This window comes from Ursus maritimus, unplaced genomic scaffold, assembly GCF_017311325.1.
Source record: "Ursus maritimus isolate PB19 unplaced genomic scaffold, ASM1731132v1 scaffold_4, whole genome shotgun sequence".
Classification (NCBI taxonomy): Eukaryota; Metazoa; Chordata; class Mammalia; order Carnivora; family Ursidae; genus Ursus; species Ursus maritimus.
In genome coordinates, this window is record NW_024426552.1 from 24477499 (window position 1) to 24483498 (window position 6000).

Genomic DNA, 6000 nt, shown 5'->3' on the forward strand with positions numbered 1-6000 from the left:
ACTGTGTGTGGCTGTGTGTGGTCAGGGAGTTACTCCAGAGCTCAGTCCAGTGTAGAGAAAGAGATGTAATAGTGACTGTGTATACAAATGCTATAGTGGAGGTCTGAATGCAGTGTCATGGTTAGCATAGAGGAATGAGCAATTACATATTTTTGTAGGAATTCTCTAGGCTTTGTCCAGGTGAAGGATGATAATCCTCAATGACTGATTACCTGGGTGCTCCCAATGCCTGCAGAATGGGGATTCCTTTCTTTCTCCGTGCCATCCTATTCCCAGATATACATGGGCCCCCAGCCGTCATGAAAAGTTCCCTATTTGGGAAGAAATGCCAGTGGATTACAATCTATGCACAAGATGGAAGTTCCTACCTATCAGTACACCTCAATAACCCAAATGGCTCAGATACCAAAAAAGCCAGCCAGTCCTTGAAGACACTATTGGCAAAGGGGAACTCCATGGTTTTAGTATTCCAGAAAATCCAAATTACAGGAATAAGCATATCCTCAATATAGCTGCACAGACTTCTCAAAAACTTCTCCTTAGGTTAGGACTGTATCAGTTCAGGGTGTCTGCACCCATTAACTAGGGCTCTTTAGCACTTATTCTAGCAGCTGTCTGACTTAGCAAGACAACAAATTATTAAAGGATCTTTTTAGATGTGATGTTTTTAAAAGGGGCTGGCTAACAAGCCCAGCTTTTTTCTTTGTTTCTCCATCACCAGAAAACATCTGGATGGATCATCATTAAATTCAGAGAGCACATTTTGGGTAGTCATAAATATAGAATTTTAGCAGTACTCGATATTCTCTTTGGAGAGCATGGTGGTGGGGGGGCGGAGGAATCTCCCTTCAATAATTGTTTTTCATATAGCAAAGTGGGAGATATAAGTTAAAAGTTTTCAACAAAATACCATTTAAAAAGTAATATGAAGTTACAGGAATTTAGGGGAAAGTAACAAATATTCATTAATTTTTTAAAGAAATGACTGTTTTTCCTGGTGAGTATGCATAAGGTATCATAAAACACAAGTGACTTTCTTATAGCAAACATATTTCTATTCCAGAACTTTAAGAACTGCTTTCAGGTCAATCAGGAGATAAAAGATCCCTCAAGGGCAACCAAGAGAAGCGAGGGTTTTGTGAGGAATGTTTGCACGTGTGTAGAGTTTGGCCTCGAGATTCTCTGAAACCAAGGTGTGATAAGACCACGTTACTGGCAATCAGGAGAGAGGGATGTTGTAAGTTAAGATTCTCTGCCCAGTACAAACAAACAAACAAACAAACAAAAATCAAACAAGAACTTCAAACTGATTAAGCTAAAAAGTTCAACACTGACTCAACAACCTAAAATGTAGCTCTTCTTTACCCAAAATAGAAAGGGAATCTCAGTAAGAGTGGTCCCAAAGAAATCTTAGGCATGATTCAACCACTCCGTCGGCAGACTCTGAAACATCAATTAGGCAACAATATTAGGAATCCAAAGTTTTGAAAAGTGACATCAGGCCCCTTAATAGTGCACTATGGAATCTGTCTGTCCCAAATATACAACTTACTCCTTCGCTGTCTCTATTCCCTTTCAAATGTCTGCAGTCCCCCGTAAGCATCTGTTTCTCATGTCCATTAATAAGCCTCAAGGACAGACAGTCTGAATTCCAGGCACCATGCGCATTCAGCCGCTCCTCCCTGGGCAGCTCTATGCAGTGGCTTTAGCCTCAGGCACACCGGGATCCACTCATATGAGTTCCAGAGCAGAAAATGACAAATATGGTGGTCCTAGTGCAGGCTCCTATAATACAGTAGCATAGACCAGGTGACTTACCAACAACAACACTTTATTTCTTATAGTTCTTGAGGCTGGAAATCAGAGATCAGGGTACCAGCATGGTAGGGTTCCAGAGAGGGCCCTCTTCTGGGGTGCAAACTGCCAGCTTCTCGTTAGACACTTATACGATGAAAAGGGAAATAAAGAGCTCTCTGGGGAACAGTGCCATTCATGAGGGCTCCACTCTCATGACCTAATTGCCTCCCAAAGACCCCACCTCCCAATACCATCACACACTGGGGGTTAGGATTTCAACATATGAATTTGGGGGAGGGGGTGGGACACAAACATTCAGTCCATTGTAATGCAATGGTCTACAAAGGGGATTTGTTACAATGTTTGAAATTATTCTAATTAATATATTTGAAATATTATTAAAATCCAATATTAACTAATTTATTCATTCTATTACACTTTATTTAATGATGGTTAATAAGTCTCCTGCACACTATCAACAATATTGCCACGATGTCATAAAACAAATATTTGAAAGTGAAATCATAAAACTCTTACAATATAACCATTTTAGCAGTAGGCAAAAACAGTTTATTTTTTCTAAATTAACAATTAGTTGTCATTTCCAGGAAGAGAGTATTGAATCCAAGGCTTATCCTCCCTATTCTTCAGAAATGACACCTTGACATCTGTGCAGGCATGTACCTGGCTCAAATGCAAGAACGAGCAGTTGGACAGATTCCCCCGTGATTTATTTGTTCTTTCCAAAACATGTCTATGCTATAGAATGCACCACCTACCTCATGCAAGAGCCAGTCCTACTTTTCTGTATAATTCCGGTAGAAGTCTTAGCCCTGACAGGGCTATCTAAGAAAGTGTCAATGTTCATAATGCTGCTAGAAATTTAATAAAGAATTATAAACACTACAAAAACATGCTTTCCTATCATTCGAAGTTTAAATTTAGGAACTACTGAATCTGTTACATGCCCTGACCATTCAGGTGAGGAGTTAGAAATATTTGTAATATTCAATTACTAGAAGTTTATCTCATCGGATCTGAAAAACCATATGAATTTATGTGAATGTCTCACTAAATATCAATTCCATAAGTTAAAATTTCCTTTTAATGCTTCTGTATTAATTTAAAACAATGCAACTGGGTACCACTGCTATCGATCTAGCATGAACCAACACTTCTTACTCTTGGCTTAATTACTGACTCTGGTCTTAATATACTTTAACACAACTAAACAAAAGTGAGATAATTAAACAAACAAACAAACAAAAGGATAAGCTAAGGTCATCTTCAAGTGTCTGGCCTGAATTATCTAGGTACTTAGTTGACAAACTCCCCATTGATTATTGTGATACAGAAAAATTGCTTAGCTAGCAGAATTATAAATCTAAATTTTCAGTTAATATAATTTTGGGCAAGTTTCTTCACTTTTTTACTTTTCACTTTTAAAATATAAAAAGAATGAGTTGGAGGGGCGCCTGGGTGGCACAGCGGTTAAGCGTCTGCCTTCGGCTCAGGGCGTGATCCCGGCGTTACGGGATCGAGCCCCACGTCAGGCTCCTCCACTATGAGCCTGCTTCTTCCTCTCCCACTCCCCCTGCTTGTGTTCCCTCTCTCGCTGGCTGTTTCTATGTCTGTCAAATAAATAAATAAAATCTTTAAAAAAAAAAAAAAAAAGAATGAGTTGGAGAAGTTCATGCTTCCTGACAGGATGGCATTCTGCTCCCGAAATGCTGTTATTTCACAAATTTTTCAAATCTTAATCTGCATGTGTACTAAATTATCTCCAGCCAGAAGAAGTCTTATCTGCATATACGCACTAATTTTTCAAATGTATATAGATGAAAATTGAATGCTTAAATATTACTAAATTCATAAAACTTTTCTCCACATATTTATTAATATTTGTTGGAAGAACAATTGTTATTATGTAGGGTCCTGGAAAAATATGTACATTAAAAATTGGGCTTCATACTCAAAGAAGTTGGGAATCACTAAGCTATATTATTTCTAAAGTCCTTTTCAGCTTTATATAAAGTTCTATTTCTTTAAAGTTAAGAAAGACTAACAATTTTCTTTCCTTTTCTTTCACCCTCCTCTTCCCTTCTTCCTTCTTTCCCTCCTTTTCTTTTCTTCTCCTCCCTTTCCTTCTATCTATCTATCTATCTATCTATCTATCTATCTATCTATCTATCTATAAAAAAGACTATAGGTGAATCTGGGTGGCTCAGCTGATTGAGCCCCTGACTCTTGATTTCAGCTCAGGTCATGATCTTAGGGTCCTGGGATGGAGCCCAGTGTTGGGCTCCATGCTCCTCGGGGAGTCTGCTTAAGATTCTCTCTCCCATCCCCTCTGCCCCTTCCCCCACTTGCATGCTCTCTCTCTGTCTAAAATAAAAATAAATAAAATCTTTAAAAAAAAAGACTATGTCAACTTATAATGAATGGGTACACTCTCTTATTTGATTTCCAAATAAATCAGAAACTAGGAGTCCTGGAAAATCTGCTGTGGTCCTCTGAGTAACAGATCAACATAACACAAATGCCACATAAATGGAAAAATAAAACTGAGTATTGAGTGAAAGAAAATCCAACTAAAAGTCCATAAACCATGAATGAATATTTGATAGAACCAAGATTTTTTTTCTATGAAAGTGCTCTATTTTATTAAAAAGGAGAAGGTGTCAGGAAGAGGAATCGCTAAAGACCTAGAAAACATAAAATATGGTATCCTTATGGTATTCACAAATATTCAGTGCTTCTCCACAAATATCAAGTGACTATAATACAATGGTGTCAAAGCAACCATAATAGCAATAAACTGGGGTGTGTGTGGAATGACATATCAAGTTAGAGTGAATTTGGGGAAGAAAACAAAGGTATTAGGACAAAAATCAATTTAAATATCCTTCTGGAGGTACATCTGTCACTTCGCTATTTATTCACACACTGTTTCTCCAGGTAAATGGCTTACGTGCCAAATGTACGTGTATACTGCAGCACAGCAAAATGGAAATTTGGGGAATAGCAAGGAACATACTGTCAGATAACTCATAGATAATCAGCATCCATAAAAGTCTCTACCTCCTCTAGACTTACTTTTTTATATATATAAAAGTTATCATTTACCTGTAATAAAGGCGACATATTCTGCATCCCAAAGAAAGTCCTTTAAAATAGAACTGAACAGAAAGGGAAAAGGGAAAAAAATAATAAAAGTAAGTACATTCCTATTGTCAAATCTCTTATACTAACAATAAATGAATTAACCATGCTCCATAAAAAATTGATACTATACGATTGCTCTCTAGAGAATGGGCACGAAGACTCATAAGGCAGCCTTAATTTTCAAGAGCTTTCAAGATCAGAGAGACAAGAAAACATCATGAATGTATTAGCTAAGTACTTCCTATCCTCTCTAACAGGTAGGAGTCATTTAATCTGAAACAAAAAAATGACAAATGAATTCAATTTTTAAATATTTATGAAGTCAAATAATACAACAGTTACAAAAAGGAAGTTCTTCAAACAAGACTGGGATGATCGTCATCGAGCTTTACATCGGAAACCGGGGATGTACTGTATGGTGACTAACATAATATAATAAAAAATCATAAAAAAAAAAAGACTGGGATGGTAGTGAATTCAGGTTCACATCTCCACTTGAGCTCATTAGCACATAATTCTAATGACTTTTGAAAAAATCCTGGGAACAAAATGGAACCTCAATATCTTAATCCCTTAATCAATCCCCCACCCCCACCCAGACATGAACCTCTCCCCAAACATGTTACTCCACATGGCTTATTCTAACCTGTTGAGGGCCACTAGAACTTTGGAATCTTCTCCCAGACTCTACATTGTTTTCCCGAACTCAAATTAAGAGTCTGGGGTGGATGATCAGAATGGAAGAGCACTGTCCTTTTGCCTCTGCCTAGATCTGCGGAATGACCTTCCCTGACCACATAATCCAAAACCTCCCCTGCTTATCCCGCTCCCAGTTTATATTTATGATTGCATCTGTTACTCATTCAACAAACATTTAGTGAGAACATATCACACTTATTGTAACAACTGGGGGTATATTTGTTTAATGTTTGTCTTTTCCCACTAGATCATGAGTTTTGGGCTGGTTTTATTCCCCACCAGTAGGTACTTGATAAATATTTACCAAATAAGTAAATGAAAGAATGAATGTATCTCTGA